We start from the raw sequence: 26,588 nt of genomic DNA, 5'->3' as shown, positions 1-26,588 counted from the left end.
TCGTAGTGTTATTATTAGTCGTCTGGACTACTGCAATTCTCTTGTTGTGTGCACCGGAATATCTATTACATTGTCTGTCAGGAGTCCAGATCGCAGCAGCCATACTTGACTTAAATAGATCTAGGAGAGCATCTGCCTCTTTGGCTCTTAAGAATCTTCATTGGCTACACTAATGCAAAGAATTTTGTTCAAATCACTCTGTATCAAGATCAAAGCTCTTCTGGGTCTAAGCCTTGCGGCCTTGTGAGAGAGGCTGAGAAAATAAATTCCTAGAAGACCCCTTTGGTCTTTGTCAGCCAATCTGTTGTGTGTGACTAAGTTTAGGAAATTTAGGCAAGGCGGCTGGACCTTTATGGTCAGCGCGGCAAGGTTATGAAACTTACTTCTTGTTTCATTAAGGCCCTTAACCGACGTGTTGCAGTTCAGGTAAGCCCTTAAGACTTGGCTTTTTCCGAAGTAATCATGAGTCTAGGCTCTGTTATCAATGATATGACTCGAAGTCAAAATCAGCTTTATTCGGTGCAAGAAATACCACCATAAAAGCATACTAATCGAAGAAGATTGGTTAAACATTCCTACATTGCAATATCGCAATAATTTACAACACGATTAAAAAGCCATTAGAAAGTTTAAAAAAGCAGGATATTCCATTGTCTCTCACCACATCCTATCTAATGTATTTATGTAGGAGAGTAGGGTCTGCTTCCTATGGTTACCCCCACTTTTTGCTGTGATTCTCTGTTTTTTATACTTTAGTGTGGCTGTGGGCCTGCTAATCAGACCCACAGCCCAGCTGTTCTCGCTCTAAATTGATACCAAGTACTTTAGGTACATACCAGATTGGTTACTAGGTCACCCGTGTGAGCCCCTGTATAGTGCACACTAGGTACCCAGGGCATAGGTGCACCCTAGGCCTACCAGGGGCTGCAGCATGTATTGTGCCACCCCTGGTTTGCCTTCCAAACTGACACCACAGGTCCGTTCACACAGCCTGGGTAAGGTGGTGCAATCACCCCTTACTTAGATATAGTATACCTATATCTACCTTTATATATAGACAAATATACACCTATAAGCCACTCCTATGGTAGGCCTCGACAATCCTGGAGGCAGAGTGTTTGGTTTTATGTGAGAGGGTGCCCTAGCATGAGCTGAGCCCCTCTGCAGCTTTTGGAACCATCTCCTTTTAGCTGTTCTATGATATAGCCATACCATATACTCTTAAGTGCATTATAATCCTTGCGGTTAATGCTAACTTTGGTTTGGATTTATCAAACCATGTCGCGTAAGGTGTCAAACACTTTGGAATACTACCTTCCCACCGCACCAGCACCTCCCTAGACAGGGGTTTTGTGTATTGGGGCAGGGAGGGCTGCATTCAGTGAATGCATCTAGACACTGCCTGGGGCACACAAGGTGCTCCATGCATAGCCCGGTTTAAACCAGTTGCTGAGGCACTCCAACCCTAGCTCTGGCGCGAAACTGGACAAAGGGAAAGGGGTGTAACCACCCCCTTTTCAGGTCCACGCATCGGAGGGACCTAGGCAGGTGATCCAGCCCCCATCCTTAGTATAGGTATAGGAGCTGTGTCCCCAGGACTTTAGATTTTCCTGGAAAGAAACTTTGATACAGAACTCTTGGACCTTCGACATTCTATTCTGACTAGAAGACAGAAGACATCTCCCTTGTGGCCAAGGACTGACCACCCTGTTCAAACAGGCACCATCAACATCTTTGCCGGTCTGCACTTTCAAGGCTCGCGCCGGAACCCGAAGACTCTGCGACTCAAGAACTGGACTTCCAGACTTCTCTAACCCCGACCCACATCCACAGCAAAGCCGAGACCCGTGGCGGACACGAGAGACGTGGGACCGGACATCTTGGACATCCTGCATTTTGCTACTTGCACTCCTTTTCTGAAGCCTCAGTAAGTTCTGCATAGGGGTACGAGAAGCCCCAGCCCCGAGCATCATTTGAACCAAAGCTCAGGCCCCCACACTCCGCGAGTGTCCCGTGGGCCTCGCCTTTACATTTGTGCTCGAAGCGTCTTCCCGGTTCCTTGCCCATTGGCTAGTGAGCCCCCTGAAGACGCCATCTTGAATCGGACTTACGATCCTGGTTGCTCCAGACTTGCCCCAGCTTCCCTGCAAAGGAGAAGCGCCACAGACCTTGCTGGTCTGCAACAGAGCCACAGACCTTGCTGGTCTGCAACAGAGCCAATCTCGACATCCTACGTGGGTTGCGGTTGCCAAGGCTTGTTGGGTCCAATCCGGATACCGACGCTGCAGTCATCTAGATCCATTGTGGGACAACTCGAATCCAGCTCCTGGTCATCATCGATGCCTCCTGGACCTCGTGGCTGAAGAGACAAACTCACCTTCTTCACCTTAAAGCACCCAACATCGCCTGATTCCTTCCTGGTCACTGGCTAGTGACCCAGACTCTGTCCCCTCTGCTTTCAGGTTCTTCACATCTCCGATCCACCCTTGGATCCACTCGGACACTTTTCCTCTGGTCGCCTGCAGCACTTCTTTGCAGCTCTCCATAGAAAACGACCACGAAACCAGACATCCACAGACACCTATGCACCCAGCTTCCGTGGGTGAGGTAACCTGAGTACACTGGTAGTCTTGATGGTATTGGCCCTCCTAGTGTCGAAGTCTAAAAGGGTTCCGTCCTAGTCCATCCGGAAGTGTCCTTAAACTGCAACTTTGTAACTTTTACGAACTCCATAGAAAGTCATTGGGAAACCGGGCCTCTGTTTAGACACTGCACGCGGCTCCCGTGGGTCTCCTACTTCTTAACCTTTGGTTGCTTAGTGTAGCCCCAGCAATTCTACAGGCCCTAGGCCTGCTTTCTAACTCTCACGTGGTACTTACCACTCTCTTAGTATATGGTTAGTGAGGCTCCAAGGGCATAACGTATACTGTGCAACTTATTGTGTATTAACTGTGTGACTTGTAATGTATTTTTACCTCTGACCTCATAAAGAGTGCAGAGGGGTTGTGTAGGAGAGTAGGGTCTGCTTCCTATGGTCACCCCCACTTTTTGCTCTGGTCCACTGTTTTTTCGACTCTAGTGTGGCTGTGGGCCTGCTAATCAGAGCCACAGCCCAGCTGTTCTCTCTCTAAATTCATACCATGTACTTTAGGTATATATTCAATTGGGTATTGGGTCACCTTTGTGAGCCCCTGTATAGTGTACCATAGGTACCCAGGGCATAGGTGCATCCAAGGCCTACCAGGGGCTGCAGCATGAATTATGCGAGCCCTGGCTGGCCATCCAAACTGACACAACTGGCTGATCAGTCAGCTGGGGCAAGGTTGTGTAATCACCCCTTGCTTAGGTATAGTATCCCTATACCAATCATTATATATAGACACATATATACCTATAAGTCACTCCTATGGCAGGCCTTAACAATCCTGGAGGCAGAGTGCTTGGTTTAATGTGAGATGGTGCTCTAGCATAAGCTGAGCCTGTCTGCAGCTTTCGGAACCATGTCCTTATAGCTGTTCTATGATATAGCCATACCATATATTCTTAAGTGCATTATAATCCTCGCGGTTAATGTTAACTTTAGTTTGGCTTTATCAAAACATGTTGTGTAAGGTGTCAAACTTTGGAATACTACCCCCCTGCCAGTTCTGGCGGGGGGGGGGGGGGGGGGGTAGCATTCCACCCTTCTAGAGGGAGAAGACATGTAGTTTTAGCTTTACCCGGTTAAAGATAAACAAGGTGCCCCATGCATAGCCCGGTTCAAACCAGTTGCTGGGGCACTCCAGCCCCAGCTCTGGCGCGAACTGGACAAAGGGAAAGGGGTGTAACCACCCCCTTCCCTGGTCTCACCCATAGGAGGGACCTAGCAGGTAATCCAGCCCCTCAAATCAGTATATAGGTAGGAGCCGAGTCTAGAGACTTTAGATTATCCTGAACTGAAACTCTGAAACTAAACTCTGGACCTTTGACATTCTACTGCAACTAGAAGACTGAAGAATCTCCCTTGTGGTCAAGGAGTGACCACCCTGTTCAAACAGGCACCACCAGTAACTTGCCGGTTTGCTTTGTTGCCGCTCCCGACGCAACCCGACGACCTAGCGACGCAGCCTCTGGACTTCCAGACTTCTCTGACTCCGACCCACATCCACAGCAAAGCTGAGACCTGTGGCGGACATGAGAGACGTGGGACCGGACATCCTGCAGTACCTGCTTTTTGCTAACTGTGCAGCTTCTTAGGCGTCCTCGAAGTTGTGCATTGGGGTTTGAGAATTCCCAACCCCGAGCAGTAAGTGCACCGAAGCTCAGCCCTCCACGAGTGCCGCGTGGGGCCTGTGCCTGCATTTCTCATCGACGTGTCTTCGTGGTTGCTAGCCCGTTGGCTAGTGGCCCTCCTGAAGACACCATTTTGTACCAACACCGCTTGCCTGGTTGCTCTGGGCTTGCTCCTGCTTTCCTGTAACGGGGAAGCTCCTCAGACCTTGCTGGTCTGAACAGAAGCCGATCTTTCCTTTATGCGTGGGTTGCTTTTGCCAAGACTTGTTGACTCCAATCCGGAAGCCGACACCGCCAACAGTGAGATCCTTCGTGGGACAGTCCATGTCCAGCTCCTGGTCATCGTCAACACCTCCTGGTCCGCGTGGCTGCAGAGACAAGCTTCACAACATCACCTGATTGCATCTCGACATTGCCTGGTTCCTTCCTGGTCACTGGCTAGTGACCCAGACTCTGTCCCCTCTGCTTTCAGGTTCTTCACTTCTTCGATCCACCCGGACATCTTCCTCCTGGTCGCCTACAGCATCTTCTTGCAGCTCTCCATAGGATTCGACGACGAAACCCGACACAACTTCACACCTATGCACCCGGCTTCCCTGGGTGAGGTAACTCGAGTACTCCGGTGCTCCTGTGGGTAACAACTATCCAAGTGTCCTAGTTTACCTGGGTTTTCCCGTAGTCCATCCGGAAGTGTCCTAAATCAACTACTTTGTGACTTTTACGTTCCCATGGACTTTCTATGGTAACACGCGTGTGTGTTTAGACACTGCACACGCTTCCTGTGGGTCTCCTACTTCCAGTCCTTTGGTTGATTAGTGTAGCCCCAGCGATTCCCTAGGCCCATTCACCTTTCCTGAAGTGGTTCTTATACCACTTCTTTAGTATATGGTTCGTGAGGCCCCTAGGGCAGAATTGTACTTGTGCAACTTATAGTATGCTTATCGAGTAACTTGTGCTGTATCTCAAACTCTGACCTCATAAAGAGTGCAGAGGGCTTGTGTTAGTAATAAATACATATATATTTGATATATACCTTGTGTGGTGTCCTTTCATGTGGTATTCAAGGGGTTATTATTGGTAAAACAATTGGATTCACATGCTCTCTGATGTGTTAGCCTAAGACTGCATTGTCCATGCTACCACTAGGATAGCTGGTCTATAAGGGTGCCTTTACTACCATCACCATAAGGGTTGTTTGGACTGGTGCAAGGTGCTCACTAGAATAGTGAACATCATATACCAGGCCAACTTCTCACATTGGTGTGCAGCAGTTGGGATAAGAGCTTGCTGATTGTTTTACCATAATATCTTGAGATATCATTTGAAAGATCACATTAAGGTACCTAGAGGTACACATAAATCAAGTCTTAAATACTTAAGTTCTACTGAACTTAGTTGTTGTAGAGCAAAGGGCCTAGCACACCCTGACTACAACTCCTAGAGAGGTTTTAGTAGATAACACTAAGTATAGGTAGGTGCACACACCACACCTCACTAGATCATGTCTCTGAGAGCAGAACCAAGTGGATCTCTCCCAGTGGAGGTAGATCCTTTAAGAATACCTTCCAGATATGATACCCTAACCTTCCATGATTTGAGGCACTTGTGCACATCTAGGAAGTTAAAACAGGGTTCCAACCCTACCCTCAAGCACCTGATAGAAACCATGGAAGAATATGATGCTAAGAAAGCAGCTAACCCAGGTCCTACAGGAAGTGCAGAAGAGGGTCAGTCCTCAGCAGAGGATTCCTCTGATCTCAATCTAGTTGAGAGTGAAGTAGAGGAGGACTCTGAGGAGAACAGCCTGGTACAAGTGGGAGTACTTAGACAGGCTAACCTAAGCCTACATGGGACTGGAGAGGGCCTAGTACCTCACAGACCCCCAAGCAGGCTTAACTCTGAGCACAGACGGAGGAGATCCCTATCCAGGGAATCTCATCACTCCGGTGTCTCAATAGGGTCAGATGCTATCAGGAGAATGTCTTCCCCTGAGAGAGAGAACGTCAGGCCAGAATGAGAGAAGTCAATCTGAGGATTAAGAGGCAAGAACTTGCCATCGCCAAAGAGAGACTGGCTCTTGCAAGAGATCAGAAGTTAAGTGGGTTAGAACCCACTGGTGGCAGCATTATCCATAAGGGTAAAGATAGGTCCTATGATACTAGAAACCTAAGCAAGATTGTCCCCCCCTACAAGATAGGAGATAATATCCACAAGTGGATAACTGCTTTGGAGAGGGCTTGCAAAGTACAGCAGGTACCCAAAAGTCAGTGGACAGCAATCTTAAGGCTCTTCTTTTCAGAAAAAGGTAGAGATAAGCTCCTCAGTCAGTGATGAGGATGATAACAACTACACAGTCCTGAAGAGTGCTCTGATTGATGGGTTTGGCCTAACCACTGAACAGTATAGGTTGCTGTTCAGGGATATCCAGAAGACACAGACTCAGGACTGGACTGATTTTGTAGATTGTGCCACTAAGGCTCTGGAAGGCTGGTTACTGGGCAGTAAAGTTAAGGACTATACAGGATTGCATAATTTGATCATGAGAGAACAAATACTTAATAATTGTCAGAACCAGTTGTTGCATCAGCACCTGATTGACTCTGATCTGACCTCTCCCCAAGAATTGGGAAAGAAGGCGGACAAATGGGTCAGAACCAGGGTGAAGCAGAAAAAACAAAACCAGGGTGGTGATCAGAAGAAGCCAGACCCAAAGGGTGGGGATCAGAAAGTAAAAGACCAGAAGTCTTCAACAGGACCCCAAAAAAGCTTCTACTGATGGGGGTTACAAGAAATTCAAGAAGAAAGATGGCCAGAGAAAACCCTGGTGCAATATCTGTAAAAGTAATACTCACTGGACCAGTGATTGCACCAAAAAGGAGCCAACTCCAGCCACCATTGCCCCTAAGGCAACTGTTCTCCCTAGTACAGCTAACAGTGGTGGTTCTCAACAGAAGGGTGTAGTAGGGTTAACCCTGGGAACTGAGATGGACTCTGGCCTAGTCAGAGTACCAACTCAAGCTGTCCTTGTCTGTGATGTGGACATGGCTATGTCCTCTACTGTCAGCCCCAGTAACCTGGGCAAGTACAGACAGACACCTTTAATTAACAATAACATGGCTCAGGTCTTCAGGGACACATGTGCCAGTGTCACCATGGTGACGCCTAACTTTGTGGACCCTGGACAGATCTTCCTAGGTGATAATTACCTAGTGACCCATGCTAGCAATGTCACTGCCACCCATAGTATGGCAATTGTTAATTTCTCCTGGGGAGGGGTAACTGGCCTCAAGAAGGTTATTGTAAGTTCAGACCTCCCTGTAGAATGTTTGTTGGGCAATGATCTAGAATCTCCAGTCTGGTCTGAAGTGGAGTATAGGACTCATGCAGAGATGCTGGGCATATCAGCACATGTCCTTGCTGTGACCAGGTCACAGGCCAAAAAATGTCAAACTGAACAGGCCCTGGATCCTGAAACTAGGGACCAGTTGCCTACCAAGAGAAAGAGCTGTAGGGTTAAGGCAGTGCTTTCCCCCCTGCCTCAGAGTGAAGATAAGCCTTCTGAAGAAGCTGATAGTGAGACCCAAGAAGGAACTGTCCTAGAAGAGCTTGAACCTGATCAGGTTGAGTTTCTTGGGACAGGGGGGCCTTCAAGGGCAGACCTGACGCAGGCGCAGCTGGACTGCCCCTCTCTTGAACCCCTCAGACAACAAGCTGCTGCTGAGGTTGCTGGGAATGCTACAGGTGCCCATAGAGTGTATTGGGATGAAGGGGTCCTTTATTCAGAGGCTAGAGACCCCAAGCCTGGTGCTTCCAGGAGGTTGGTCATACCTTTGACATTTAGGGGTTTCCTTCTTACCTTAGCCCATGATACTCCCCTTGCAGGGCATCTTGGCCAGAACAAGACTTGGGACAGGCGTGTCCCTCACTTTCACTGGCCACACATGTCAGAAGATACCAAGGAGTTTTGTCGCTCCTGTGTGACCTGCCAAGCCAGTGGCAAATCAGGTGGCACCACAAAGGCCCCCCTTATATCACTACCTGTGGTGGAGGTACCCCTTGAAAGAGTTGGGATTGACATTGTTGGACCAATGGATCCCCAAACAGCCTCTGAGCACAGATATATACTGGTGGTAGTGGATCATGCCACCAGGTATCCAGAAGCTCTACCCTTAAGGACCACAACAGCCCCTGTTGTGGCAAGAGCCCTCCTTGGAGTTTTCTCCAGAGTGGGGTTCCTGAAAGAGGTTGTCTCAGACAGAGGTGCAAACTTTATGTCTGGATATTTGACTGCTATGTGGAAAGAGTGAGGTGTAAACTATAAGTTCACCACACCCTACCATCCACAGTGCAATGGTCTAGTTGAAAGTTTCAAAAAGACCTTAAAGGGCATGAGCAAGGGACTCCCTGAAAAGCTTAGGCGCAGACGGGATATCTTGCTGCCTGCCTTTTGTTCGCTTATAGAGAGGTCCCACAAAAGGGGGTTGGATACAGCCCTTTGAACTTTTGTTTGGGCACCCTGTAAGAGGACCGCTGTGTCTTGTGAAGGAAGGATGGGGGTTACCTTTCAAAAAGCCTAAGCATGACATAGTGGACTATGTACTTGGTCTCTGCTCCAGGATGGCCGAATACATGAAAAAGACTTCTAAAAACCTTGAGGCTAGCCAGGAACTTCAAAAAGCCTGGCATGACCAAAAGGCTGTGCGGACTGTGTACCAGCCAGGACAGAAAGTGTCGGTGTTGGAGCCAGTGGCCTCAGCAGCACTCCAAGACAAATGGTCTGGACCCCACACTATTGTTGAGCAAAAGGGAGAGGTAACCTACTTGGTTGATCTTCGGTGTCCCAGAAGCCCCCACAGGGTGCTTCATGTGAACAGACTGAAGGCATATGTTGACAGGGCAGATGAGGGACAGGAGGAGGAGAGTGACCCTCTCCCAGACCTGCTTTCTCAGAACCCTGATGATGGTTCAGTTGATGGAGTGGCCTTGGCAGGCAGCCTCACAACCAGCAGCAAGAGGACTGCAGACAAGTTCTACAGGCCTATAGACATATGTTTTCCCTGACCCAAAGTCAGACAAACTGGTGCACCCATGAGGTGGACACTGGTGACAGTCTGCCTATCAAGAGTAAAATCTACAGGCAACCTGGCCATGTCAGGGACTGTATCAGGACCGAGGTCCAAAAGATGCTGGAACTGGGAGTTATTGAGCCCTCAGAGAGCCCCTGGGCCAGTCCAGTAGTCCTTGTGCCTAAGCCTCACACCCAAGATGGTAAGAGAGAGATGAGGTTTTGTGTGGACTACAGAGGTCTCAATGCTGTCACTAGGACAGATGCCCATTCAATACCCAGGGCAGATGAGCTCATTGACAGATTGGCTTCTGCCAAGTTTTTGAGCACATTTGGCCTGACAGCAGGCTACTGGCGAATCAGACTAGCTGATGATGCAAAAGCCAAAACAGCATTTTAAACCCCAGGAGGTCATTACCAATTTGTGGTGATGCCCTTTGGCTTGAAGAATGCATCTGCCACTTTCCAAAGGTTGGTGAACCAAGTCCTCTCAGGTCTGGATGACTTTTGTGCAGCTTATCTAGATGATAGTGCTGTCTTCAGCTCCACCTGGGAAGATCACCTGATCCACCTGAAGAAGGTTTTGGAGGCCCTGCAGAAGGCAGGCTAACTATCAAGGCTACTAAGTGCCAGATAGGGCAGAGTAAGGTTGTGTACCTGGGCCAACTTGTAGGTGGGGGTCAGGTTGAACCACTGGAGAGCAAGATCCAGACCATAAAGGAGTGGACTGCTCCCACCACCCAGACACAGGTCAGAGCTTTCTTGGGCCTGACTGGGTACTACAGGAAATTTGGCAAGGAGTATGGTTCCATAGGCAAGTTCAGTGGACAGTAAGCTGTCAAAAGGCATTTGATGACCTGAAGCAGGCCATGTGCACTGCTCCTATTCTGCAAAGTCCAGACTACTCCAAATAATTCATTGTTCAAACAGATGCTTCTGAGTTGGGGGTAGGTGCTGTTCTTTCACAACTGAATAAAGATGGTCAATACCAGCCAGTAGCTTTTATTAGCAGAAGGCTGACCCCTAGAGAGAAACGTTGGTCAGCTATTGAGAGGGAGGCCTTTGCTGTGGTTTGGGCACTGAAGAAGCTGAGGCCATACTTGTTTGGTACTCACTTCAGGATTCGGACAGACCATAAGCCCCTCTTGTGGCTAAATCAGATGAAGGGTGAAAATTCCAAACTGCTTAGGTGGTCCATTTCCCTTCAGGGGATGGACTTTACAGTGGAACATAGAGACCTGGGACTGACCATGCCAATGCAGATGGACTCTCCAGATATTTCCACCTAGAACATGAAAACTCAACTGGTCAAGGTTAGATTAATGTCCCTGCGTTGGGGGGGGGGGGGGGTTGTGTAGAAGAGTAGGGTCTACTTCCTATGGTCACCCCCACTTTTTGCTGTGATTCTCTGGTTTTTCGACTTTAGTGTGGTTGTGGGCCTGCTAATCAGACCCACGGCCCAGCTGTTTTCTCTCTAAATTGATACCATGTACTTTAGGTACATACCAGATTGGTTACTGGGTCACCCGTGAGCCCCTGTATAGTGTACCCTAGGTACCCAGAGCATAGGTGCACCCTAGGTCTACCAGGGGCTGCGGCATGTATTGTGCCACCCCTGGTTTGCCTTCCAAACTGACACCACAGGTCTGTTCACACAGGCTGGGTAAGGTGGTGTAATCACCCCTTACTTAGATATAGTATACCTATATCTACCTTTATATATAGACACATATACACCTATAAGCCACTCCTATGGTAGGCCTCGACAATCCTGGAGGCAGAGTGCTTGGTTTTATGTGACAGGGTGCCCTAGCATGAGCTGAGCCCCTCTGCAGCTTTTATTTATTTTATTTCCGGTATTTATAAAGCGCGACACTCATCCCAAGGGATATCACGGCGCTGTGAACCAAGGGAGACTACTGAGGTATTGCTGGGGGGTTATGTTTTAGGGAAAAGGTGGGTTTTCAGTTTTTGTCGAAACTGAAGATGGTTTGTGGTGTGTCTAAGGTCGGAAGGTAGGTCATTCCATCTTCTGGCTGCCAGGTAGGAAAAGGCGCGGCCACTTGTTCTGACTTTGTAAATACGCTCAGGTTTGGCCAGAGCTGATTGACTTGATCGTAGATTCCTGTTGAGAACGTAGAAGTCGATCCTCCCTTGGAGAATTGTGGGGCCAGTTTTGTGAAGAGCTCTGTGCGTGTGACTTAGTAGTTTAAAGGCAGCTCTCTGGCGCATCGGTAGCCAATGAAGTTTCTTTAGGCATTCCGATGATGAGTCTCGCTTGCCTTTATTGCAGACCAGTTTGGCCGCCTGGTTTTGCAGGACCTGAAGGCGGGAGAAGAGTTGTTCGTTCATCCCCTCGAATAATGCGTTGCCATAGTCCAGGCGGCTAACCAGTAGGGCTTGGGTGACTGAGCGTCTGCAATCCAGGGGTATCCAGGGGAATATCTTTGAGAGAAGTTTGAGTATGGCAAAACCTTTGCCCCAGAGTGATCGGACGTGGTCCTTCATGGACAGGGCGTCGTCCATGATGATCCCCAAGTTTCTCGCGTGTTGTTTTGGAGTGGGGGCCGGTCCTAGTGTGGGTGGCCACCATGTGGCGTCCCATATGAGTTTGGCTCCCCCGAACAAGAGAATCTCCGATTTGCCGGCGTTTAATTTTAGGCAGTGGTTGTGCATCCATTGGGCCATCTCGGAGAGACAGTCGTGAAGCTTTTTCTTTGTTGTCTCAGGCCCTTCATCCATTGCCACCATCAGCTGTGTATCATCAGCATAAGAGCATATGCCAATGCCCCACTTCCTTCCAATGTCGGCCAGTGATGAAATATAGACATTGAAAAGAGTGGGGCTCAATGAGGCCCCCTGGGGGACCCCACAGCCGATGGTGTTGGGTTTTGAGTGGAACTGACCCATATGCACTGCCTGGGTGCGATTGCTCAGGAAGGATCGAATCCAGTTCAGTGCTGTTGATTGCACTCCTTTACTCAGGAGCGTGTTTAGCAGGCAGTCGTGGGAAACCGTATCAAACGCCGCTGACAGGTCAAGCAGTATCAGTGCCACCGATCCCCCTTGATCAGTGGAGCATCTAATACTGTCCGACACTGCCAGCAACGTTGCCTCGGTGCTATTGTTAGCTCTAAAGACGGTTTGAGATGGATCCAGGAGAGAGTTATCTTCCAGATACCGGGTCAGTTGTATATTGACCGACTTCTCCAAGGCTTTGGAGAGATAGGGAAGCTGGGAGGTAGGTCTGTAGTTCTCTGGATTAGAAATGTCGGATCCTGCTTTCTTCAAGAGGGGGGTCACGGAGGCGTGTTTCCAGGCCTCAGGGAAGGTAGCGGTGGTTAGCGACTTGTTGAAGAGTTGGGTGACAAGGGGGCAGAGCGTGGGAGCGATTTTGGAAAACACGAAGTGGGGGCAGGGGTCCGAGGGAGCTCCGGATTTGATTGTGCTCAGTAGCGCTAATACTTCCTCTTCGGAGAGTAGTTGAAAACCGGTTAGACGAGGTGTATTGTCTGAGTCTAATTGGTCGTTGCGTCTTTCTGATGTCATTATGTGCTCGCCAGGGTTGCCCGGCTTGCTAGGGGTGTTTAGGGAAGTGAAGGTGGAGTATATTCTATTGATTTTATCGGAAAAGAATGTGCTGATGCGCTCGCAAGCCTCGCTGGAGGGGGTGAGGGTTTGTGAGGTGCTGGATGGTTTGCTAAGCTCCTTCACTATTCTGAACAGTTCTTTTGCTGAGTTGCTGTTCTCATGAATGCGTTGAGTAAAATACGCCTTTTTTGCGTCTTTAATGGCCAAGATGTATTGTTTCCGTTTGGTAATATAGTTTGCTCTCGCTTCACTATCTTTCATCTGTCTCCATAGATGTTCATTTTTTTGGCATTCCTTTTTCAATTTCTTAAGGTGAGGGGTGTACCATTTCTCGTTTGTGGTTTTTTTCCTCGATTCCCGCATGGGGGCTAGTTTGTCTAGCGTTTGCCGGATTCCGGCATCTAATAGAGCGGCGTCTTTGCAGACGGGAGAATCATCCGCAGGTGTGGTGGCTGTCTCAAGAAAATAGTTTTGGAAGTTTGATTCATTAATTAGCCTCCAGGCTCTGCTGGCCATGGGCGGGGTAGTTCTGGGCTTCAGAGGTTTACCGGGAAGTTTAAATAAGAAGGATACCATTGAGTGGTCGGACCAGGATAGGGGTAGGATTTCTTTAATATCGGTCGACTCAATGTTGGTGAATAGTAGGTCTAAGGTATGGCCAGCTGAGTGTGTGGGGCCCACTATCCACTGCTTCAGTTGTAAAATTCCCATGTCGTATTCCAATTGGGAAGATCCAGGGGCATCTGCTTTTTCATAATGGATGTTGAAATCGCCGACTACCATATAGTTCTTGTTTTTCAGGCAAAGTGGTAGCAGTTGGTTCAATAGTTTGGCGCTTAAGCTAGCTTGTTGCCCTGGGGGGTTATATATGACCGCTCCGGCTATAATGGTAAGACCTTCAAAAAATACTTTGAAAGGTAGGGTCTGATGTTCGGTGTAGACAGTTGTAGGTTCGGCGAGGCACGTTAGATGATCCCTAAAGATCACAGCGACTCCACCACCTTTTTTTTTGCCTGGTCTGTCTTGTGTAATAATTTTGTAATTAGGAGGAAGGGCATTTGCTAGGTCTGGAGCACTGGTTTCAGATAGCCAGGTTTCGGTGATAAAAACCAGGTCAGGGGCCTTTGATGTCAGTAGATCCCAGATGTCCAGGGCGTGTTTAGGTAGGGATCTAGCGTTAAAATATAGACATTTCAGTGCCAGATGGTTTTGGTTTTTCCTACTGATTGTGAGGTGGTCTGTTGGGGTTTGACCCATGCTGGACCAACGGCAGGCGAGGCAGGAAATGGGTCCATAGGATGAGCCAGGGCCGGTTTGGGTGCACAGATGAGTTTTTGTATTCGTATTGACTTTGTTAATGGCTAGCAGCTCACTGCGCGAGTAACGGATAGGTATGGGCAGAGTTGGGGTAGAACCGATAGGGGGTGTAGCCCCTAGTCCCGGTCGGTCACGGACGGGCGCAGACGGGCTTGCCTTAGGCGCGCCTTCGGCGCGCAAACGTCGCGCCCGCTGCGCGCCTGGAATGTGCACATGGATTATACCACTGCGGGGGGTGTGTCGGCTTGGGGGTGTGGCCTCTGCTCGTGGCGAGGGCGCGAAGGAGTAATAGAGTTTGCCGTGCAGCGTCAGCGCTGGCTCCGCTGTGACTGACTGCTGGTTCCAAGTGAGTGAATTAAAAGTACACAAGTAATCTGTGACAATCAAAATTTAAAAAAGAAGTGCCTCGCTCCCGGCTTCCGCCTCAGGAGCACAACTCTAAGCTTTCAGAACCATCTCCTTATAGCTGTTCTATGATATAGCCATACCATATACTCTTAAGTGCATTATAATCCTTGGGGTTAATGCTAACTTTGGGTTGGCTTTATCAAACCATGTCGTGTAAGGTGTCAAACACTTTGCAAACACTTTGGAATACTACACCCCCCCCCCCGGCCAATTCTGGCGGCGGGGGTAGCATTACACCCTTCTAGAGGCAAAAGACATGTATATTACTGCTTTACCAGGTTAAAGTTAAACAGAGGCTCAGCATCACAAAATGGATGCTGCTGCCACAGACACGAGTCTGACCTCCTGTTGCGGGGGGAAACTCCAGCAAGGGCGGCCTGGACAATAGGTTTCCTGTCCAGGGAGGTGCCAGCACCTCCCCAGACAGGGGTTTTGTGTATTAGGGCAGGGTGGGCTGCATTCAGTGAATGCATCTAGACACTGCGCATGGGGGACACAAGGTGCTCCATGTATAGCCCAGTGCAAACCAGTTACTGGGGCACTCCAGCCCCAGCTCTGGCGTGAAACTGGACAAAGGGAAAGGGGTGTAACCACCCCCTTCTCTGGTCCACCCATAGGAGGGACCTAGGCAGGTAATCCAGCCCCCATCCTTAGTATAATTATAGGAGCTGTGTCCCCAGGACTTTAGATTTTCCAGGAAAGAAACGTTGATGCAGAACTCTTGGACCTTCGACATTCTAGACTAGAAGACGGAAGACATCTCCCTTGTGGCCAAGGACTGACCACCCTGTTCAAACAGGCACCATCAGCAACTTTGCCGGTCCGCAGTTTCAAGGCTCCCGAAGACTCTGCGACTCAAGAACTGGACTTCCAGACTTCTCTAACCCCAACCCACATCCACAGCAAAGCTGAGACCCGTGGCGGACACGAGAGACGTGGGACCGGACATCTTGGACATCCTGCATTTTGCTACCTGCACTCCTTTCCTGAAGCCTCAGTAAGTTCTGCATTGGGGTACGAGAAGCCCCCGCCCCGAGCATCATTTGAACCGAAGCTCAGGCCCCCACACTCCGCGAGTATCCCGTGGGCCCCGCCTTTACATTTGTGCTTGACGCGTCCTCCCGGTTCCTTGCCCGTTGGCTAGTGAGCCCCCTGAAGACGCCATCTTGAATCTGACTTGCGATCCTGGTTGCTCCAGGCTCGCCCCAGCTTCCCTGCAAAGGAGAAGCGCCACAGACCTTGGTGGTCTGAAACAGAGCCAATGTCGACATCCTGCGTGGTTTGCGGTTGCCAAGGCTTGCTGGGTCCAATCCGGATACTGACGCTGCAGTCAGCTAGATCCATCGTGGGACAGCTCAAATCCAGCTCCTGGTCATCGTCGATGCCTCCTGGACCATGTGGCTGAAGAGACAAACTCGCCTTCTTCACCTTAAAGCACCCGACATCGCCTGGTTCCTTCCTGGCTCCTTCCTGGTCACTGGCTAGTGACCGGTCCCTCTGCTTTCAGGTTCTTCACATCTCCTATCCACCCTTGGATCCACCCGGACACTTTTCCTCTGGTCGCCTGCAGCACTTCTTTGCAGCTTTCCATAGAAAACAACGACGAAACTCGACATCAAAAGACACCTATGCACCCGGCTTCCGTGGGTCAGGTAACACGAGTACTCTGGTAGTCTCAAGGGTATTGGCCCTCCTAGTGTTTAAGTCTAAAAGGGTTCCGTCCTAGTCCATCCGGGAGTGTCCTTAAACTGTAATTTTGTAACTTTTACGAACTCCATTGAAAGTCAATGGGAAACCGCGCCTGTGTTTAGACGCTGCACGCGGCTCCCGTGGGTCTCCTACTTCTTAACCTTTGGTTGCTTAGTGTAGCCCCAGCAATTCTACAGGCCCTAGGCCTGCTTTCTAACTCTCACGAGGTACTTTATACCACTTTCTTAGTATATGGTTAGTGAGGCCCCTAGGGCATAACGTATACTGTGCAACTTATTGTGTATTAACTGTGTATTGTATTTTTACCTCTGACCTCATAAAGAGTCCAGAGGTGTTTGTTTAGATTAAATACATATATATTTGATATATACTGTGTGTGGTGTCCTTTAATTTGGTATTCAAGGGATTATATATGGTAAAACAACTTGCTTAACTCGCCTACTGAAGTCTTAGCCTGAAGACTGCTGGTTCATGCTAACACTAGTATAGCTTTCTATAAGGTTGACTTTACAAGCACCATCAATAAGGGTCGATTAGACTGGTGCAAGGTGCCCACTAGAACTAGTGGACATCATATGCCAGGCTAACTTCTCCCAATATATACATACAACAATACAGTACATGAAAATGTGCAAAATACTCTCTATCATAAGAATACACGGAATACTAGTACATCGAGAGTGCATAAAATGTAAAATACCTACATATATATATACAGGGCTCGACGAATCATAAAAAATGCTCTAGACCTGCAGGTCTAGTAAACTACAAAATCTTCTCGACCTAACTTAAATGAACTTGACCTCAAACTCTGAAAACGGAGCAAATGTGACAAGTTAACAAGATTTAAAAGCATTTTTATTGTTCATTTACTTTGTGAGCAATAAAGATGCCTTTAAATCTTCCTATCTTGTCACATTTCCTCTGCTTTCAGAGGCAGAGGTCAAGTGTCAAGTTTGTATTCCTACTCGCCAGAAAGGGCGAGTAGGACCTAAAAATAGCTCGTCCTTAATCAATCTCACTCGCAAATGCGAGCGGTCGAGTGAATTTGTCGAGCCCTGATATAGGGTTACAGATTCGAGACAAATCTAAAATAATTTATTCAGCTTATCATATACAAGGTACCCAAATAGGGGGTACAAGTGCTAATGCATAGAAAGAGTACATAAAGTGCAGAGTGCCACCACGTATCGAGGAGGTTGATTAAGAACAAAACATAAGAAGAGTCGTCAGGCTTTTCATAAGCCAGAGCGTCCAGGTGTGAATAATCCTTTCTTTTCCTGATTGCAAGCTGGATAAATCGGCTAACAACATTAATGGTTTTCACATTTTCCAAACTGCATACGAAATTAAAAGCATATTTATAGTTATAAAGCATATTTGATAAAAAGAGGGGTTTTAAAATAGATTTCCGGATATCCCTATAAAAACCACAAAAAAGTATAAAATGCAATGTGGATTGAGTAGACCTTCCATCACACGGGCATTTCGGGAATTTATAACACCACTTATCTGATCTTTGAAATGCTATTTGGTGGTGTAATGTGCCAAGCCTTAGCCTAGTTAAATAAAATCTGTATTGGTGTTTCTTACCAGCGTTAGATCTAACTGTATTCCCCTTGTAAGTGAACATTCGCAGTAAGAAACAACACTATGTTTTTGGCTTGCTACCCTTTCTCTTTCATATTCCATGGCATTTAAAAATTTCAACTTCAAATCGCTTTTACTGTGGTCCTGGATGAGCATAGGATTCTTTCTATTGAAATGTACTTTACAACGTGTTAAGAGATTTAAAATATACTCCAACCAAGGTATTTTCCTGCTAGGGTCGAGAGAGAGGCAGTCCATTATTAGGTATTTTGTCAATTTTGTTTCATCTTTGGCCCATACTCCTTGCTAGAAGGTGAGGCCTGCCATGTTTATTGTACCACTTAGTTACGATACTGATAATTCTTTGTTAACTATGTAATTTGATGTCGAACTAGGAACTGACAACAATTTCTTTTTTAACGTATTTTGTTTGGAATGTAAGGAGGCGACGTTAGCTCTCCCCCAAATGGCAGCCCCATAACAAACCCCTAAGACACATTTATTGCGATACAGAGAAAGGATTTCCTGCATGGATTTGTTTCCAATTTTTGCGGAAAATCTAAATATACTCTCTTTAAAATGTTCTGTTGCACGATTCAATATGTGAATTCTAGGTACCACTACTACTAAAAAGCATTCCCAGGTACGAAAAAGATAAAACTCTATGAATAACAACCCCACACACGTGATGTAGTCTATTTTTAGACATATTGCTCCCCATATGTCATGACGAAAGTTTTCTTCAAAATTTAACTGTAAGCCCTCTTCAGTCATAAACAGGGTGAACTTCTCTATTAGGCATTGCAGACCATTTGCTATCCTTGATATTAGAACAGCATCGTCCGCAGATAGTAATACAGGCATGGGACGCATTCCAACTTTCGGGAAGTCTACAGCTAGATTTTGTAAAAATGGATTCACATTTTTAATATATAGGGAAAATAAAAGAGGCGCTAAAAACACAACCCTGTCTGATTCCCTGTGTGACCCTAAAGTCAGGTGTACCCTCCCCCATTTTACCAAACTGTACCCTGGAAGTTAAAAAGGTATAAATCTGGGACAAGCATGAATTATGTCATTGGGGGCCCCTAGATCTTTCAATGTTTGCCATAATTTGGCATGATTTACAAGGTCGAAGGCGCTGGTGAGGTCGACAAAGCAGAGGTGTGACGCCCCTTCCTTGGCTAATGTGTACTTCCCTATCAGAAGTTCTAAATTTACACATTGTTCTACCGTCCCTATACCTCTTCTGAAACCATACTGTGCATCTGTTAGGATTTTATTCTCATTAGCCCAGTTCTCTAATCTCTCCCCTTTTTTAAAAATGGGGACAATAATACTTTCGACCCATTATGCAGGTAGTACGCCCCCAAGGATTGCGTTAAAAACATTTAATAAAATAGGTATCCAGAAATCCATGTTATGTTTAAAAACATCAATTGGCACCCCGTCAGGGCCAGCCGCTTTACCTTTAGCACTTTTTGACAAAGCAGATTCAATTTCATCTTCTGGTATTGGTAATGACTTAACGGGCTCCACTAAAATATATTTTTCATTTCTACTCTCACTTATTTTGATAGTGTCTCAGTTGAAAATACTCTCAAAATGCAATACCCAATCTTCCGGGGGTACCAAGATGTCAATATTTGCTGCGGTGTTCTCTTTAAAAAAAGGGTGATTCATTGTTTTCCATAAAAGAACCGAATCATTCATCTCTGCCGCCTCTATTAGATTCTCCCATGCACCCTCACAGATCTCCTTTTTTTCCTTTCTTTCAGGGCATTTTTGTAAGCTTTCCTCAGGCTGCTAATCCTCTCACTATCTCTTGGTTTTACTTTAAGGGCTGATCCTAATTCCCCATTCAACCGTAAACATTCCTGATTAAACCGTCTGGGGGTAAGATCACAAGCTTTCTTTCTACTTTTGGAGATTAGATTGCCTGCAATTTCACTTGTAATATTACAAAAGCAGTTCATGGCAGTACTATCCGTACAGACTTCTAAATCTCCTCGTTTTTTCCCTTTGCGATTTTCCATAAAACTAGTTGGATTCACACCGGACCATTTTATTGAAATTCCATTATTACCTTGGGTATTAATATCCTTGTCTGCTGTCTTTCCCTTTTTTCCGTCAATGTGATCCTTAGTGTCATAATTAAGGGATGATGGTCACTAAAAAGGCTAACACTAATCAAAGTTTTTTCCACCAAATCCCTACAATTAGCTGATACAATAAAATGATCTATGTTTGAGGATGACCTTGCCCCTTCAAATGTTTGTGTAATCATCTCTCCTGCTAAGATGGTGGGTTCCAGAGCTACTAGATTATATTTGTGTACAGTGTAGTTAATAGCTCCCCGGTAGGGGTCATGTAAAAAATGGGGAATCCTGTCACCAAAATGATCACAATATCCATAAGGTTCTCTTGCTTCAAAAACACATTTAACACAATTAAAATTACCCGCCCAGACTAGAACATAGTCCCCTCCTACTCCCTCCAAAAAGAGATCCAAATCATTTTCTAATAGTTTGATAACCCTGCTTTTTGTTTTATCGAAAATATTATAACAAAAATGGATGACAATAATGGTCTGTTTTCCTTCCAGGTGGAAAAGCAAAAGCTGATAATACTGTGACAAAATAAATGTTTTCTTTAAAATCAAAGGTGAAGTGACTGCAATTAGTGCGGCTAAGCCGCCTTTCGCTCTCCCTATCCTAGATGGGCTAGCATTAGTACAAACCGATTGATAGCAGTTTACAAAAAAGGGCTCAGTATGCCAAGTATCTTGGATTAATACTAACGTAAACCCATCTGTGAGGTTACTTCAGAATATATTACGCTATTTGTTGGGGGGGATTTCTTTTAAAAACAGAACTGCTTGGGGGAAATTCTATTTTACTTGCTGCTATTTGTTGAATACCTTTTGTTGCTATTCGTTTTGATGTCACCGCATGTGGAGTGTGTTATACTCCTTTTCATCTAAATTCTTATCGGGACTCATTTCGTCCCAGGTGGCCATTTTGGGCTCCCCATGCGCCTAGTGCGGTGGGGGGCTCCACTCACTGCATGCCGCACGCCCACTGCCTTTATTTAAGGGGTTTGGGCCGGTCGTGCAGCGCCAGTGAGGTCACTTCTGAATATATTACGCTATTTGTTGTGGGGGATTTCTTTTAAAAACAAAACTGCTTGGGGGAATTCTATTTTACTTGCTGCTATTTGTTGAATACCTTTTTGCTGCTATTCGTTTTTATGTCACCGCATGTGGAGTGTGTTATACTCCTTTTATTCTAAATTCTTATCAGGACTCGTTTCGTCCCAGGCGGCCATTTTGGGCTACCCACGCGCTGCATGCCGCTCGCCGCCAGCCCGCTGCCTTTATTTAATGGCCATGGGCCGGACGCGCAGTGGGCGAGCCGATGGTGCGACAAAGGCAAGCCCGTCTGTACCCGTCCAAGACCGACCGGGACCAGGGGCCAAGAATTATGCCGAAATTTTAGCTCCCTCTGTACAGTTAATACAATATTCCTCTGACCAACTGCTGAATTTACGAGGTAAGCACTATTTTGATTGTAGCCTACTTTGTCCTATAGAGGATATTACCATCTGTTCTTGTTGCAATTACACTTTTTGCACTAACCTCCATCTTGATAATAATGAATGTACTACTAGCAGCACATTGATCACGGACCTGTCTGCAATGAATCTACTACTTTGTAACAATGGCCCGACGCATACGGCTGGCCACTTACTAGATACCATTTTTTCCAACTTATCCTGCATCCACTGTCCACCTGCTCTTCCCTTATGTTGGTCAGATCACTTTGCAGTTAAGTTTTAATGTACAGTCCTATTAAACTTAGTTACACCGGTACCTGGAACACAATCACAACCCAGAAATTGGGGAAAACTTGATATGGATGCTTTTAATTGGATCCTGTCCGATAATGCCCCTAGGATTGATTCAATATCATTGTCATCTCTGGAAACTATTTATAACTGGATTTCTAATATAACCAATAATTGTCTCCCAGTTTCCGTGAAAAAAATTGCATAATCATCGTCCCCTTGCTCCTTGGTTCACGGAACAATTAAAAAAATCGAAAAAAGTATATGCAAAGCCCTGGAAAGATGTTGGAGGAAAAATTATTCCTCCGAATCTAAAAATACATATAAAATTGCTCTTTGCTCTAAAAAATTACCAAGTTCTATGCAGACTTGCTCGAGCGGAACATGTTTCCTCCACTATCTCCAAGGCACAGCATTGCTCACGCACTCTGTTTACTATGGTCAAGAAATTAGCAGGCTCGGACACGCAGCCATTTTTCTCCTATTCTGGATGAATTACAATGCAACACTCTTGCTAACTTTTTAATAAATAAAGAGGAGCAAATATATCTGATATTGGATAAATCCAGTCCAATGGCGCCTGTTCAATGAACTCTCCCATCTGAGCCCACTGTTGCTGCTGAACCTCTTACTAATTTGGAAAAGTGGATGCCCCATTATATTAACTCTCTAAAAAAAATCTTGGACAGCATTAAATATGGATCTCCCTGTGATCTTCTCCCTGCTTCTGTACTTCTGCAATCCAAACAGACTTCCTTGAAAATTGTTATGGAACTACTTCACGCCTCGCTCCAAGAGGCCATGGTTCCGCCTGATTGGAAACACACCATGGTCATCCCATTGTTGAACAAGACAAATGCTGATCCTACCCAGCCATCAAATTTTAGGCCCATTTACCTACTTCCTATTTTTTCCAAAATTTTTGAAAAACATGTAAATTTACAACTAACCAAGTTTATTGAATCTTCTAATTTCTTACATTCCTCTCAGTCTGGCTTCAGAGCGGGTTTTTCAACCGAGATAACTCTCCTTGGTGTTACCGACGTGCTACAACAACTTTTAGATGCAGGCAACACAGTGGCCCTCATATTATTAGATTTGAGTGCCGCATTTGACACGGTTTCTCGAACCGTGTTAATTGAATCCTTGCAGTCTCTTGGCATTACCGGGACAGCAATTGGTTGGCTGTCTTCTTTTTTATCTAAGCAGACCTTTCAAGTTTTTTCATCTAGGGCTACTTCCAAAATCCACTCTTCTCCCTATTGGGTACCGCAAGGGTCGATTTTAAGCCCTCTCCTGTTCAATGTATATGTACAACCTTTAGCAGGAATTGCAGAAGAGGCGGGGTTGTCTCTTTTTTCCTATGCCCACGACACCCAAATAATTTTTTCCCTTTCTGCGGAAAAGCTGCCAGGGCCTTCAACCCTTCAAGTGGGCTTGAGTAACATCGCCTATTGGATGCAATCCAATCTACTCAAGCTCAACGGTGAAAAAATGGAGGTCCTTATATTTGGGGAAAATATAGACCTTTGGGGTCCCCAACATTGGCCCAATGTAATGGGGCCTGTACCCCTGCCCACCTCTCAAGTCCGCAATCTGGAATTTATTATTGATAGTAAATTATCTATGAAGCAACAAGCGGTAAAAACTGCAGCCACCTGCTTCACCATCCTAAAATGGTTGAAGAAAATCATCTGGATGCTCCCGAATGCTACCCAAAAGACTTTAGTCCAGGCACTGTAACATCCAGACTAGACTATGGGAACATCTTTTTTTGGATCAAACAGGGATGTGTTACGCAAGCTCCAGGTGGTGCAGAACTCTGCCGCTAGATTGCTCTGTAGAATCCCAAGAATGTCCTCTACTTCTAATGCCTTGAGAGATCTACATTGGCTTAGAGTGGAAAATTTGACGAAATGTAAAGCTCTGAACTATATGTTCAAGATCAAGACTGGTACTGCACCTCAATACCTGCAAAATCTAGTCCACCCCCATCAGCCTTCCCGCCTGTTACGTTCCTCGACTCAGGAAGAAAAATTTGTGATTCCCAAGATCAAACTCACAAGAATGGGTGGCCGCTCTTTTTCTTATCTCGGTCCACTCTTGTGGAATTCTCTCCCCATAGTGATCCGCAAAGAAACACTTTACTCTAATTTTCGTAAGCTATTAAAAACCTGGCTGTTTAATCAATAATCTTCACTTCTCTTACGTTCTTGGTTCCTCAAGGCTTGCGCTGGGAAACCCTTTTGGGTAGCTGTGCTCATTATAAAATTAATTTAACAATAACATCTATAGTTTTCAACCAACCCTCGTCGTTAATCTTGTTTTTAATCCCCGCTACGTTCCATGTCATAATATTTAAAAACTCATTGGGACGTATACCGGATCCAACTTTCATCAGGTTACAAATGGGAGAGTGATCCCTATTGCTATTTGGGGGCCTTTCCATGAAATCTTTGTCAGATTGTACAATTAGATCAATATTTTTCGAATGAATAGTAAGTTTACTATTATGGACATGATCCTTGATACTAGGCAGAGACTCTTCCAAAATATAAAGACAATCAGTGGTACTAGACAGGTGCTCTTCCAAATCAATATTCTCGGATTCTATGGTTACAACAACGTCTGTCGATCTACAAATTATCGAGTGATCCATATTCCTGACTGGTAGGTCAAATTTAACCTTATCCTTTCGTTGTCAGTCGACTTCACTACATCTCCCAAGTGGTGCATACCTCTTGAGCAAGGGCACAGCTAAAAGTGAATCATACCTTCAATTTGTGCGGGTGTTACCATAACTAGGTCTATAAAAATATCCCAGTGGAACTGCCATTATATGACCATCATTTTTAAAGCGGTACCCATTGACATCATTCATAAAGACTTCCAGCAAGTTCCCCACCAGCTCTCTACTACGAATGTTTACTACAACACAGTCTCCCTCATGAGATTTCCTGGATTTACCCACCCAATTCACTCTCCTTAACATAATGCTAGCCTGATGTAATGTATTAGCCCCAACGTTAGAATTAACAGATATCCAGTGAACCACTTGATTTTTCAAAGACTCGAATGTCTCCTTCTGGTTTTCTGCTAATTTTGGGACATTATTTAAAACGATGACATAAGGGGTCGCCTGAGGGGGAAGTTGTAGTGACTCCTTAATGTAGTTGTCATCTTGTATAGTGCTGTATGTTTTGGCCATCAAATAGTTTTTCGGAGCTCTTATGGTGTGGGCGATATCTTCTTTATGGGTCCCTGTATCCTGTGTAGATTGGATTTTCGAAACGTTGCTTATAGTTGACACAGGGATATTCTTTCCATAATTTAAATCACCGGTAGTGGTAGCATGGTCTGTTGTTTCTTTTACAGACTCCATTAAATCATGAGCTGGTTCATAGAGGCTATTAGCCATACTTGTGGTTTTAAAAGGAAAAATTGCAGAGACCATATCTGTAAAAAATGTCACGTCTTTTTGTACCAGTTTAATTTCTGACATTAACCGTCTATCAATACTGTCCAATTTTCCATGTAATTTCTTAAACAAAAGTTTTATATCTTGTGGCTTTTGGACGTCTTGTATCAGATTGCTCTCTCTTCCAGTCATCCCTAGATTATTGCCTCCCTTTTTTTGGTTTGGATTTAGCTTTAGCCATGATTGGCTGTTTCTCCACAGGGCTATTATCTTTTTGGAGGAGTTGTTTCACTTTATTTGCAGGAGGTGAAAGCAGGGATGTATCATTCGAGGATACAGAGATCTCTAGAAGTGATGTGAGGACACATGGATTAGTCGATTTGGGGAAATCAGCTTTGTTGATTATATTTATTATAGGTGACTCTACCCCATTGACATTGGCGTTTTTTTTATTAGTCATGGGTATTGGGTCAGTCCCGCCCACCAAAACAGACTCTTTTAGAGCGGCGTCTAATACAGTTTTTGTTGCTGCCAATTGCTCCTCCACATGCACTATTTCACTATTTATGAGTCCCGAAGCATTTTTTAAACATTTTGTGATAGGTGCACTCTTAGTGGGCAATTTCCCCCCTTGTAATGATAGTTTCCTTTTGACCATAATTTAATCGGTATCTCGCACTATCCAGCAAGCAAAAAGGGTATGAATGAGTCTTACCAGGATTTGAAAGTCTTTGCACATCCAACGGGGGTGGCCCTGCCCTGCCACGTCCTGCCGCCGATGGGCCCAGATGGGCCCACCTTTGGCCCGGGCACAGTCCGGGCATGCCTTTATGCGCTGGGTGGCGCAAGAAACTGACGCGACTCCTGCTGCAAGGTGCCCTGGACGCTGTGGTCCACCAAATCCTCGGAGCTGTGCGGCAGAGAAGTGTCCAAAATGCTCAAAGGCTTCTGATCTGACTCATTAAAAGCGATTATTCTCTTTTTCTCTCTGTCTGTGGTTTCTACCCTCCTCTGAGCTCTAGTGTTTTTTAACTGTTTCAGCGGCTAACGCCATTATACCAGTCGGTGACAGAGTGCTTTATAAGTTCTACTAATGAAAGTTGGAAGCACTTAATAAATGTGAGCAGCGAGCGATGGACTAAGTGAATAATAGTAAGGTACAGGGACAGGTTTTCAAGGTGTTGAAAGAAACAGGGTTCTGTTCCCTTGAGGTCTTCAGCTCCCTTGGGACCGGCGGATGATGAAGATTGTCTTGGGGAAGATTTGTTGAATGTTCACCCGCTTTCCCAGTTATGCATTCAGGAAACAACCTGAAAAGTTGCCTGGGGAGAAGGGGAAAACCTTCAAGTTTTATATTGGAGAACAAGGAGG

At 46.0% G+C, this 26,588-nt stretch overlaps 1 protein-coding gene across 2 annotated transcripts in view; it reads right to left on the bottom strand.

Annotated features, from left to right (window-relative positions):
• The window catches only part of GORAB (golgin, RAB6 interacting), a 140,853-nt gene that overhangs the window by 94,247 nt on the left and 20,018 nt on the right, over window positions 1-26,588 (bottom strand). The gene's annotated exons all lie outside the window — the stretch shown is intronic.

This window comes from Lissotriton helveticus, chromosome 1_1 (assembly GCF_964261635.1).
Source record: "Lissotriton helveticus chromosome 1_1, aLisHel1.1, whole genome shotgun sequence".
NCBI classification, from domain to species: domain Eukaryota; kingdom Metazoa; phylum Chordata; class Amphibia; order Caudata; family Salamandridae; genus Lissotriton; species Lissotriton helveticus.
This window is presented reverse-complemented; position numbering and strand designations above follow the sequence as displayed.